Source organism: Rattus rattus, chromosome 7 (assembly GCF_011064425.1).
Source record: "Rattus rattus isolate New Zealand chromosome 7, Rrattus_CSIRO_v1, whole genome shotgun sequence".
Classification (NCBI taxonomy): Eukaryota; Metazoa; Chordata; class Mammalia; order Rodentia; family Muridae; genus Rattus; species Rattus rattus.
Window position 1 is genome coordinate 119,081,182 of NC_046160.1, and position 13,702 is coordinate 119,094,883.

The following is a 13,702-nucleotide window of genomic DNA, read 5'->3' on the forward strand; positions in this document are numbered from 1 at the left end:
ATATACTTCAAAAAAAAAATAATAATTCTAGCTACAGTGCATGCTGTGTGCTTGGTTCCAAAGGAGAAGACAGGAAATGACAGGCTATCGGACATTCTTGGAAACTCTCAATCCTGGGGAGTCAGGTCTCTCTCATTCATTAGGTTTGAAAACGAGTTTAAGAGACTAAAACTTTAATTTCCCCCATGATGTCAAGGTGGTTTTACTTTTTTGTTTTCTTTCTTTCTTGAGACAGGGTATTATGGTGTCTAGACTGGTCTTGAACTTACTCCATGACCAATGAAAACTCTTACCTTTCATGCTTTTACCTCCACGGTGCTGGGATCACAAGCAGGAATGAGCATACCAGTTTACGTGGTGGTAAATTTCAAACCTAAGGCTTTGTGCTTGCTAGGCAAATGCTGCCAATTGGAGCTACTGCTCTGCCTCACCCCAAAGACAGTTTTTATTTGAGGCATCAAGCTTTCCATACAAATGTTTCTTGGTGCCTCTACCCATGAGGAGGCCCATGCCTGTGACTCTACGTGTTAGGCTTCCCAGCATGGCTTGTAACATTCAGGATTTGTTCAGAGAGCTTGGAAATCCAACTGTGAGGACAGGGGCTCTGGGCTTGCAGACTGAAAACCCTGTCCTGACCTTTTTCAACCAAGTAGATCCCTTGTGACCTCTTAGTTCAATGAGAGTTGTGTTGTCGACACCCAAAAGGAAAGCATGACATAGATGGGGTGGCTCTTCTCAGAAGAGGACCTAGAGAGAAGAGACTTGCAGGAGTTAGCAACGATCCACACCCTGTCCCATGAGACCAGTGGACCTTCTTGTGGTGGCTGAGTTTTAAGTGTCTAAAAAAGGGTGGGTGTGGTCTGCATAGAGCTCTCAGGGAGTCTTGGAGCAAGCTGGGGCAAGAGGAAAAGCAAGCGACTTTACAGGCCTTAAGTGGGAACTCAGGGCACCATCTACATTTACTCACAGGCTTCTATGCTTACAGCAGATGAAAAATGCTCAGAGACCACTTGGATGCCCTTACTTAAGGTCCTGCACCCTCATTTTGATGTGATGTGGGTGGAGAATTTCTATTCAGGCTCCAGTATTAGAAAATAAGTCCATGCTAACTCCCTTCAGCCAAGGTCTTAATTCTGGAACACAGGTGACTCCAAACACAGATATTCACGGAGCTTTCCCGTTTGTCTGTTTTTCCATCTTCTCTTCACATCTTTCCACCTTCCCTTATCTTTTAAGTCCTGGTAAATTCTTGGCAACTCACAGAGGATTAAGTCACCCTAATTTCAGGAGCCTATCAAGTTCAGAAGAGATGTGTAAGTGTGACCCCTAGTGGCTGTAAGGGAGGCAGCGGTGCAGGTGCAGGAACCACCCAGAGGCTGAGATCCTGCAGGGCTGTGCAGGAAGAAAGAACATGTCCAGGGCCTCACAGTGGACCTTCCCTGATAGCCAGGACCCGGCCTGCAGTGTGCCTTGAGTGATTTCACCTGATCTGCTATCTACTAAATGACCTGCTAACATTCGTGTGGTCCAAGCTCAGGATGGACAATCTCCCTGAAAATCCCTATAGTCTACTTTCACCTATGCCAGTTCCTTCCTTCCTGTCCTTTAGCATGACCTATTTGGGAGCCTCAGAAAGTCCTCTCTACTCCCAACTACCATGAGGAAAATCCTGTTATTCCTGAGGCATCTTTTATGTGGATTTGAGTGAAGCAGAAGACAAATGCAGCCTTTTGTTGGGGTTCAGTTCTCAATGTCCAGAGGACAAACACACACTGGAGATCCCAAGGCAGAGTTATCTGCAGCAATGGGTGTGGTGTGGCTTTAGCTAAATCCTGGACAATTTGTGTTTGTCACAAATCAGTCCTCTCATGGGCAAATGTGAACAGATATTAGGACCCATTCGGCCTCAGTTGTTGAAAAGCTCCCCTTGTAGGAAATAACACAAGTAGACATTTTTCTAGAGGAGATCCACAGTGCCTGGCAGGTATGCCCAGACGTTTGAGCGTCAGCCTCAGCCACAGACTCTCTGGATGACCAATCATGTGGGAGGATGAAGGATAGGGTGGAGGGATGGGTGATCTGGGGTAGCATGAGGAGCTACCCCACTCCCCATTGTGTACCCCATTGTGGTCCACTTTGGGGAGCAGAGGAAGGAAGTTAAAGGACAGCTGTCTGGGACTAGTGACAATGTACCATGATAGAGATGATGTCCTGGACGTGTGCTGGGAGCCACTGAAGTCTAAGAAGAGTAAACACTAGACTGAATGTGCCCGAGATACCCAAGAAGGTGAACTTTGAGGAGAATGTTCTTTGCCTTGGTGGACCTTGGTAGCTCTCACCCAACACTGAACATGGTACAGGACACAGTGCTACGGTGGTTAAAAACCTCAGGCCTGTATATCACGAGCTTGGCTTTTCTCATGGCTCCTTGGGTCTCCTCTCAGTATGTCCACCCTACATCCACAGAGGAACAAATGCCTCTGGACCCTGCAGCTCAGTGGAGGATAGTTTGAGGCAGGCTGGAAGGAGACCATGGCTCCAGATGCCTTGTAGCACATGCTACAAGGATGATGGGAGACCTTTCATGCCACTTTTGAGTTCTCCAGCTGACCTTCTTCAGCTCCAAAGAGCTGTTGAGAGGAGATTCAGTATAGAAGCCTACATCTGACTCTAGAAGTCACATCCCCAAGCACTTCTCCAAATGGCCGAGATGTCCCATGGTTAGCTCTACCTGGCCCAGGGTTGGGGAGAGCAGCTGTCCCATGGTTAGCTGTACTTGGACTGGGATGGGAAGACCAGTAGAGCTAACCATGGAATAGTAAGTTAGGAAAGGACTTCTATCAAAGTTACAGTGAAACCTAGTCAATGTCACTAGAGGACAAATGTGATAGATGAGGTTGCCTCCCATGGTTCTGTAATTGATGCCCTCGCATATTACACTGGGTTCTTAGACAGGGCTAAAGCAAGCCAATCCTCCTAGGAATTTGTCAATAAGTTAAGGGAGGCCAGGTTCTGGTCCCAATGGTTGTTCTCAGGGGCTTGTGGTCCAGGGTGACCTGAACACAGGGGATGTTTGTAGCGATGTGTCTGTTAATGGCACATAGTTATAACAAGGATCAGTGTAGTTTCTGTGTAGCCATGTTTCCCAGATGGGTATTTGTTTACATGCTTCCTTTCAAATGCATGTTGACAGTTAAGGAAAAGCATAGATAGCCTCAAGCAAAATCACCAGCTCACACATGTGTCCTATACACAGGCACTCATGCACAAATGCATTCATATATGCATGCACACATGTTTCTATACATGGGCACTCATGCACATATGCACGCATGCACACATGAGTCTTTCGCACGGGCACTTAGGCACACATGAGCACATGCACACGGGGCTACCTCCAGCAGCCACCATCTTTTCTTTTCAAAATCATACATATTTCATAAAGCTTCATGCAGAGTGTCTTCTGATTTATGGTAATTGTCAACAAAAGCAAAAACACAGACAATTTTAACCCTGCAGTAGCTGGCATGAGATTACGCTGTTGTTTTTCTTTTCCTTTACAGTGGGAAGGAGGCTCCAAAACACTCCATCAGACGAACCTCTGGGGGCTCACATGCAGAGAGGGTATTGTAACCCTAATTGTGGTTTAGTGTGTTCACTGGGGGCTGGATCCATACACGATATCGCCTGGGCAGCCCATGGGCTAAGGCTGGAGGACTTTGACTAAAACTCATTTCCATATCAAACCCAATTTAGATGAAACATCTTGGTTGAAAAAAAAATAACAGTGCATCAATAGCCCCTTGATTAGATTTTCATCTCTCAAGCAGACAAATATGAATATTTATTACCATGAATGCAGATTTTTCTCTTTCTATTGCTCTGATCTTGAATATTATCCATTACTAATTTTTATGAAAATTTGGGCAACATAATGTTTTCACATAAACTGACAGTTCTTGAGATAACCCCTGGTATTGTCTGGTTGAAAATGACAGCTTCCACTCATTCATGTGTTAACGAGGGATTAAATATTGTTTTTCATTCCCATAATCTAAGATGGACTGGAAATTAAAAATTGAACATTGTATATTAGCAGGGCTTTGAGGACCAGAATTTGTTTGCATTCACTTAGGGAAGATCTGCAAATTAGCAGCCTAATAATCAGCTCCTCTTATGTTGCTGCCGAAGGCAGCCTCATAAAGCACTGCTGACATTTCTCAAATAAATTCATTACTCTACCTGTAACACCCAAATGAAAAGACCTCCAATAAACCACAAGGAACAGACAATCATTGTTCCAAAGAGCAAAGTTTCAACACAATTTTTAGTGCCTTTATGTCTCTGCTAGGGCAAGCTGACTACTCCAGGTGGTGTCCTACTCTATATCACAACCATCCCATCAGTGGGAGGCAGGAATATTGTCACATGTATCCATTATAAGTTGCCCAAGGTGGGACCTTTTTACATATTGCTACCCATCCCTGCTCCTGGAAGGTACTCTTTACAGCAATGCAATGCCACTTCACCTGGTGATATTGTGATACAGCTTTTCTCTTACTGGATTCATGGCCGTGGATTCATCATGGAGTCATGACCATGATGGAAATGTAAATTTGACAGGACTTGGGATTGAAAAGTTATCATCATGGTTTTAAAACACACGCTAAATTCCATTGATCCATTACCAACCCACCCACATACTTATGCATCTATTCTATCATCCATCTACCTATCCAAGATCTACTAATCCATTCATTGGTCCATCTACCTATATATCTGCCAACTCACCTAATCCCTTACCTACAGCTATCTATCTACCCATCCATTCACCCACCTACCCACCCACCCAATTATCTATTTACTTATTTATCCATGCATCCACTGACCCATTCACCCATGTGTTCACCTACCTACTCATCTACTCCCCGACCAGACAGCCATTCACTTGTCAGTCTACACATTTGTGTACCCTCCCCTTATCTCTCCAACTACCCACTGAAATATCCACACATCTACTCATCCATCTACATATACTTACCACCCTCCCCTATATACTCATCCACACACTCATCCTACTCACCCCAAATCATCTATTCATCTACTAACTCACCAGTCTACTTACTCATCTATTTAACTCCTCATCCATCTCTCTTCCTACCTGCCCATCTGTGGTAGTTTGAATAGCAATGGCCTCCATAGACCTGATTGTTTGAATGCTTGGCCTATAGGGAATGGCACTATTATGAGGTCTCATACATGCTCAAGTTATGCCCAGTGTGGTACACAGTCTTCTGCTGCCTCTGGATCAAGATGTAGAACACTTGGTTACTTCTCCAGCACTATGTCTGCTTGGGTACTGCCATGTTTCCGAGCATGATGATAATAAACTAAACCTCTGAAACTGTAAGTTGACCCCAATGAAATGTTTTCCTTTATTTCAAAGTTGCCTTGGTCATGGTGTCTCTTCACAGCAATGAAACCCTAACTAGCACACCACCTAATTATCTGTCCATCCATCCATCCATTCATCTATCCATCCACTCATCCATCCGTCCATCCATCTATCTATCCGTCCATCTGTCCATCCATCCATCCACTTAATTAACCTCCCTGATTTCCTTGGTAATATTTCTTGTGTTTTAATTTTATTCTTTGATATGGTAGAGGAAAAGGCATAGTCATATGTCTCAGAAGCTAACTTTCCCAAGCACTATTTTTTTGGAAGTAGTAGATAAAAGACATTAGTGGGTTACACGTGTCCATGGTCAGCATGATGACTGAATTATGTTCCTCCAAAACCTGATTGTGAACCTCTGACCTGAAGGCATCTCAGAATGCAGCTGTATTTTGGAGAGAAGATCTTCTAGAGGGCATTAGGGGTAAAGTGGGGTTGGCTCTTATTAATAGAACTAGTGTCCATATAAGAAGGGATTAGGACTCTTATAAAGGAATAACCATTATTGGGACATGGGGACAGTGTTATCTATAAGCAAGGGGAGAGGCCTCAGGGAACTTGTAGGAGCCTCTGTACTTGAAGATTAGATTTTAGGCAAGGGTTTAGTCTCTGCTGCTTGGCCACCATCAGTGTACAGGGCTGAAACCATCACCAGTTATACCTGTCATTGGTAAGACAGGTAAGAAAGATACTAAAATACTTCACTCACAGACTTCTGATCATTTCAAGTAAATCTGAGAAGCACATAATTTCAATTCATTAGCTTTAAAATGTTATCAGCTTATAAAGAATGGGATCTATTTTGGCATCTTCAAACAGAATTTCTGTTGTTTCTTCTCTGCATCCTTATTTCTTCCCCTCCCTCTTCTCTCCTCTTCCCATTCTTATAACTTCTTTTATATTTTATCTTATTTTTTCACACGTACCCTGATGGTGGACCTTTACAATGTTTAGAGTCAATGGAACAGATGGGTAGGTCTGTAACAGATATATGTTTGCTACAGAATGACAAGTTGGAGAGATGAGACACAACTTGAGTTTAGCACCACTTAAGAAACTTAAGCATACCATATTCAAATGAGAGGAAGGTTCAACTGTAGGCCAACCAGCCACTAATACTGTCATTTCTAGACAGGACTGGGGCATCTCTGTCTCCTGTGTACTATGGGTTGATTAATATCTTTTCAAAAAAGTATGCTCTAATACTAATACTTAAACTTATGAGGAAGCAAGACCTTGGTAGATGTAATTGCATTACAATAAAGTCATTCAGGGTAGGCTATACCTAAATCCAATATAGAGTTTTCTTAATAAGAAGAGACACAGATACCCAGAAAACCACTTAGCAATGTAGGGAGGCAGAGCTTGGGACTACGTAACCACAAGCTAAGGAGTGCTATAGTAATTACTCCTCTCATAGCTTTTACAAAACACTCAATGTGAACAGCATAAAGAGGGAGGAGCTTCTTTCAGCTCCTGGTTTCTAGGAGGTCAGGTCATAGTCACAGGCTCCCTGCTAGTCCTGGAGTGAGACTGAGCATCACTTAATGAAGTACAGGAAAGAGCCCGATACTCCTGTATCCTCCTAGCAGGCCCTACCTTCCCCAGCTCCAGCTCCTCTAAACACTCCATTCAGACTTGACTTTATCAGTAGAGTGATCAAACCTTCATTGATTAGGTCAGAGCCCTCATGAGCTAAGCCCCTCTGGAAATACCCTAAACACCACACTGAGAGATGCGCCTTACAAATCTCCTAGGGGCCTCTCAGTCTAGTAATGTGGATATCAAGGTTAACCATTACGAAGGGATCATGGGAGTGCAAATTACACAAAGTGGGTTCTCCCTGGAGACATCAGAGGAAGATGGGCCCCTCTACACTGAAATTCTAGTTTCTAAGGCTGAGGGAGCAGCTTTCTGTTGAGTGACTCCACCTAGGCTGTGGTATTCTGCTTAGCATCTCTGGGGCCCTGACACTCAGAAAACAGTGCTCTGTTGCTGGGAGATAGAAACCAGGCAGCAGCTCTTGGGTTATATTGACCTTCAGTTGTAGGAGACCCTGGAAATGGGCAAGCAGAGCCAGCCATGGCTGAGCAGAATGGGGCAGGAGAGCAATTTACAGGAAAACATGGGATATCAATAAGTTTACTAATAAGTTTACTAATAAGTTTCTATCTTCTGTAACTAAGAGGGTAGAATCTGCTGGAATGAGAGTCCAGGAGGCTGACATGAGTGGCCACACTGTGACCCCTAGGTGTCATAGCAAAAGTAGTGTAGAGGGGCAGGTCCTGCTGTAGTGTGAGGCTTTCTTGTCTTTATTTTCTAATCAGAGAGGCAAGCTGGGGCTTTTTCTGTGCCATCTAGACTGTGCTCCTCTTGGCAGGCCACACCAGCTAGGTGAGGACTGATGTGCATTTATGGTTATTGAAGTGTCTGGCTTTGCTAGGGGCAGAAGTAGCAATGACATGCTAGACCAAGGTCCCAGATGACTTCTGTGTTCAGTGGCCTTTCAATGACACCTGCTGACAAGGAACATGCGTATGTGATGGACATACTCATACTCCATGAATATATGTGATGGAATGTTTAGGTAGGCACACACCTGCCTGTCTGTTGGCGAGCACTTACCAGTTTACAGGTGGACCCTCAGTTGGGCATACCCTCATACCTTATAGGGCAAGATGGTCTCTTTACCAATGTGCAGTGGATAGCAGGCCATGAGTGGGTGATTTGGGTCAGCATGTTCTCCTTTTGCTTTCCAGATAGAAGCACCAGAGGAGGCTTCTAGGACAGACTGAGTACTTGCCATCTCTTTAGACCTCAACTTGTTAAGTGAAAATTGCCTTCTGCTCCCAAGATCACAGGCCCACAGGAGCCAGAAACCATCCTGCCCATGAAGATACCAGACAGGGTAGCCCCTCTGTTTCTCAAGGGGAGAAAGGTAAAAGATGTCACCCCTGGGCCCTGCAGATAATAAGTCATGTCCTTGCAGTTGAAATATACATTATGCAATTTTTTTTATAAAACATATGAAAATGTTTGGAAAGAGTGAGGAGTGGGTAGCCACCATCAGATGCAACTTGCTTCATTTTACGTGACTATTTACCTTGATATTGAATAAAAATTGAATTTGTTACCGTGGCAACCGCTACATCCTATAGTTGCTCTCTGTCTCTGAGTCACAGGGAAGCATGGAAGGCCCATGTGGGCTTGGTGCTCTCTGCAGTGGTTCAGGAGAGAAAGGTATTCACAGTAAGCCTATATTTGCAGACACAGCAAGTGTGGTTATTTACATGGGACTCATGCTGGTGTGATTTTTCTTTACTGCACAGAGCTGTGGGGGCTGGAGATGAACTGCTGTGGGCCTCAGGTCTGTGAAGTCAGAGCTGAATATCTGTTCCTGGAGCCCAGGGATGGATGGGCTGCTGGGAACTTCAACTTCTGTCTAGTCTTCTCACCACTCATGAGGGCTTCAGGGGAGCTGAATGTGGAGACGGGGCCCCAGATATTTAATGCAATTTCATGCAGATTTTCCTTTTCAAACACAAATTAGGAGTCCTGACAAGTCAACAGTCTTTTCTCAGGCCTGTGCACTTTTGCATTTAAGAGAAAAAAAAAATCCGTTTCCTTTGTCAAGAAATGCAGATTAGAATAAAATGAGGTGAATATGCATGGAATGCCAATGAGGGTCCTGCAGGAGTGAAAGGAGAGCACCCTACTCCCTACACCAAGGGCAGCTCTGGCTCCTTCCCTGTCCCCACTGGGAATGCTCAGTGGGGAGTAGAGGGGGCTTCTGGTGTCCTGGGGAATGCCTGTGGAACCTGTGGTTTTCCCAGGTTTTCAGAGAGCCTGTGACTCCTAGGGCACAGCACTCTACACTGTGATCATAGCCAGCGTGTTCTCAGAGTATCCGTGGGCTAAGGGGGTGTGGGTTGAGGGGAGAATACATGCTGTAAGCACATGCTCTCACTTGTCTGTGGGGCCCCCTGGCATACGTGATCAGACATGGCTACAACACCACCTAGAACCCAGGCTCTGGTCTTCACTCTGCCACCCCTGTACTTGCCACATCCCTCGCATCTCAATCTCTCTTTACACACTCTGGGACCCGTGTTGCTCCCTTGGTTCTTTTGAATTCACCTACAGGCAGGCTGACCTACCCATGGAAGAGAAGAGAGCTTCTTAGAGCCATAGTGAGGATGGCCACCCAAGGAAAAGCAGCAATTCCATTGCCGAGAAATGGCACCTGAAAGTTCAGCTTATAGAGTCAAGACAAAGAGTGAGAAGGATGCCAGGGACCTGTTCGCATTGTTTACACTGTGGTACACAGTGGCATCGCTGCTAACAGCACAGGGCATTTCTGAATCACTCTTCCTCATCCACGACACATTTCAGCCGGGAGCCACAGTGCACACTTCCCAGGGACTGTTACTCTAATAGTCAGAGCACGCAAGGAGCCAAGAGGACTAGTTGAAGGTCATGGACATTGGATCTGAGCCTGGAACACAGGAAGGCCAGACTGATGTCCTCATACATATCCACTAGACCCTAGGTTGGCAGAATCCCCTCCTACTTCCAGGTTCACCAACAATGCTTTTCTTTACGTGCAGCCAGCTGTGTGAAGGGTTTCCCCGAGCTCCTCCCACATCAGGATGCATGAACACCCACTTTACCACCACTCCCAACGCTTCTCCTCCTTGACCTCTATCTACGTGCAGCCCTCACCGAGGGCTTTGCATTGCTTATTGTGCTCTACCCAGGAACAAGGCACTGTATGGGGTGGACACAGGTACGTGATAGCTAAGGACACCAATGTCACAGTATGTCAGAGTCAGTGGGGACCCAGCCGGCTTTACCATCTCCAGGGATGCCTGCTCACATTGATGTGGTCACTTACTAGAGTCGTATGCCATTTTTATTTAGATGGTATAGCGGGGTGCTAATGACTCAGAGCTGCTCATCACAGCACACAGTATAAATCTCCTGTTTTTACTGCTGACCTACAATTACCTATACGAATCCAAGGGGGAGCCTGCTAGGTGAGGGTTATGGAGGGATTCTCTGGTCCAGTTTGCAGCATCTTGAATCTACAGTGGTTTCAACGGAAAAGGCCAAGAGAAATTGAAGAACAAACTTACAACCTCAAACCTCGCTGCAGGATGCCTGGTCTGTGAGCAGCAAAGTGTCTGCACATGTGTGTATGGCTTCTTTAAAGGCAGCAATTCGTGTGTGCATGTGTGTAGAGTCACCTTATGGGCACCGTTCTCTTAGTGATTTCAAGGGATCACAGAATTCTCCTGACTTATTACACCATAATTATTTACCTTCCTACGGTTTTATATTTTAAGTCTCTCCTTTCTTCCTTCCAAGTCTTTCTTCTCTCATAAAGCTTTTTATTCCTTTTATTACTCTACTTGGTGAGTGGACTCCTTATAGAAATGCTGTGAATCCAAACTCTAAATCAAAGGACCAGGCTTTATATTTTTGGCACAGAGGACCCGATGCACCATGGGTCTGCCCTTTGGTTTGGCCCAAATGTTCTTTCAGGATCCAAGCTCCTCCTAGTCACCTAGAGCCACTACGCTGGACACATGTGTTTGCTTATTCGTTTATTATATGTATGAGTGCACATGCATGTGCCCGTGCCATGATACATATACGGAGGTTTAAGGACAGCCTGTGGGAGACAGTTGTCTATTCCACCATCTAGGACCCAGGGACTAAATTCAGATCATCAAGTTTGGCAGCAACTGGCTTTCTCCACTGAGCCTTCTCAATAGCCCTGGGCCGGGATTTTGATGAAAAAGGCTTAAAGCTACAATACCTCCTTCAACAGAATAAGCTAAGGTGGGATTTGAAGGAGAAAATGAGCCTGCTTCCCCCACATCCCTTCCTCTCACCTCTTGCTTTTCATTCACAACCATGGATCCCCATGCAGGATCTAAACCAGGGTATGCTGCAGGAGAGCTGCAGTAGTTTGTGGGGCAGAAGTGCCAGCTCATGGACTTCTAACAGACATTGAAGATGGATATATTTGTAGGCGTATGGTTCCTCTTTGGACAAAATTGTTCCCTGAAGCTTTGAAGAACAGTTGTGGAGCTTGCACAGGCAAACCTCCTCAACCCCTGGAAGATCTGGTCTCAACCATTCTACCAGGGGGGAGGCCTCTCTCCAGCAGGGGGAGTTCAGTTCCACCAGAGTAGTTCTTGCCCCTCTTACAAGCATTGCTCTGGACTCCTCCCCACTGTGGTCTTTAAAGCCACTTGGTGGTGGTGATGCTGGACCAGGTAGTCTGTTCTGTCTGCCTTACAGGCTGGGCAGATAGCCTCCTAGTCAGTTTATGGCTACCATCAGAACTAGAGGCAGCCCCGCTCCATGATGAGGGAGACCCATGCCTGGTGGAAATCATCTAGGCTGTTTTCTCAGCACATTCTGAGCTCTTCTTTGGGGGCAAGTATAATTGTCCTCTCGAGGAGACACAGCTTCATTAATGTGACTAAAATGTGAAAAGTTTCCAAGGTGTCAGAAATTAGATTTTTGAAATACATCAAAATACCACCCATCTATTCGGGACGTGTGCATGTGCACCACAACCTCCTCATTTCCTTTAAATTTTGTTTTGAGATATTTCTATTTGGCTTAAAAGGTTTTAATTCTGCTATCTGTCATCACATGTGTGAATTACAAGTGCCTGGAGCAGATCTGTAAATGGCGCTAGATTTCTAGCAATCACACTCTGCTTTACATCCCAGAGTCAGGAATTAGAAGAATTAGAAATACACCAAAAAAAAAAATCATCAAAATCAGGCTTCCTGAATGAGAGAGTTAAAATTAGGAAAAAGATATGATTAGGTTTCTGAAAATTTTCTCGGCTTGAACCCTCTCCTCCCATTTTGCTCCTGTAAATGTTCTCTGCCTGTCAGCGCAGCTTACAGCCTCGAGTTGGCAAGGGATATGCCAAGGAAACATGTGGAGAGCTGGGCTCAAGGCCATGGCTGTGATACCAGCCAACACTAAAGGTTCGACAGGCATCGGCTCTCAAAGTGGCTTCTGGTCGAGGCAAAGGATTAAAAAGTAGATATTTGGAATAAGGGGTTATCTCCAGGAAGCACTGTGGCAGCATGCTGTGCTCCTCTGGGGGCTTCTGGCTTGAATCTCGGAAGGGAAGGTGACTAGCATGGCAGAAAGTGGAGGCTGAGATCAATAAGGAAGTTCTTCCTGCTAGCTCTGTCCAGGCATGTTATATCTGCTATCTCAGAAAACCTGCACAAGATCTTCCAAGGTAGACTGACCTATGTTACAGAAGAGGATGAAGCCATGAGGTAGACTGTCTACCATGAGGTCGGCTGAGGTAGACACTAACTACCTGCGTGGCAGCATAGAACATGGAGGCACAAGTTAAGAAGAAAGACGACCTAGAAGCCATCACTGTAGAACGAAAGAAGATACTTAGGGTGCTGAACACACAGGCAAACAGAGGGAAAGCCTGAACTCCTTGGTAGAAGGAAAGGGCTGGAGGCCAGAGCCTGTTGGGCAGAATAGGGTGGGTCATTAGGAGTCTGAGAACACAGCTTTTCAACCTCTCCACGCCTGGATGAGCAGCTGCATTCTAAGCAGGCCACAGCAAGCAGGTCCTCAGGCTCAGGGTGGGCTCTTATTAAAGAAGCCAAGAAAAGCTTGGAAGGTGCTTGAGAACCAGGCCTGTCTTGGGCAATGGGGTTGGCCCAACTGTACATCCGGACTGCCCTGAAGCAGCTGGAGGCCACACTGCAATAAGGGATGGGGTATTCAGCAACCAACTACATGAATCACACCGTGACCTCCCGTGTGAAGCGAGGTCTTATCACCCCACACCCCCGCCGCCCGTTTCTAAGTGGTTCACACACTCAGTCCACAGTCTCTGTGTTTTCTGAGACTGGGCCATACCAATGAGTGCTGCCTGAATGTGGGTTGCTCTCAATGACTGGCTGCTACCATTTCTCCCCAAACAAGAAACTGAGCTGCAAACAGCCCAGCACATGAACTCGCCCGTCCCCAGTTAGAGGCAGGCAGTAACATCTAAGTGCCCACTGTCCAGTCTCCTCACCGCACTGTTCTCCCTGACATGCCCACCGCTCCTCACTTAGATAGAGGGGGTTCAGGAAGCCCCAAGACATTTGGCTTCTTTCTTCCTTCCACTCCACTGGCTGCTAAAGAAACAGCAAATAATCAAGAGTGTCTTCAGCTGTCACCTGCTCTGCTTATCCA

General features: G+C 45.7%; 1 protein-coding gene across 1 annotated transcript in view; it reads right to left on the reverse strand.

Moving 5' to 3' along the window:
• Ptprn2 (protein tyrosine phosphatase receptor type N2) overlaps positions 1 to 13,702 on the reverse strand; it is a 725,488-nt gene that overhangs the window by 235,800 nt on the left and 475,986 nt on the right. The gene's annotated exons all lie outside the window — the stretch shown is intronic.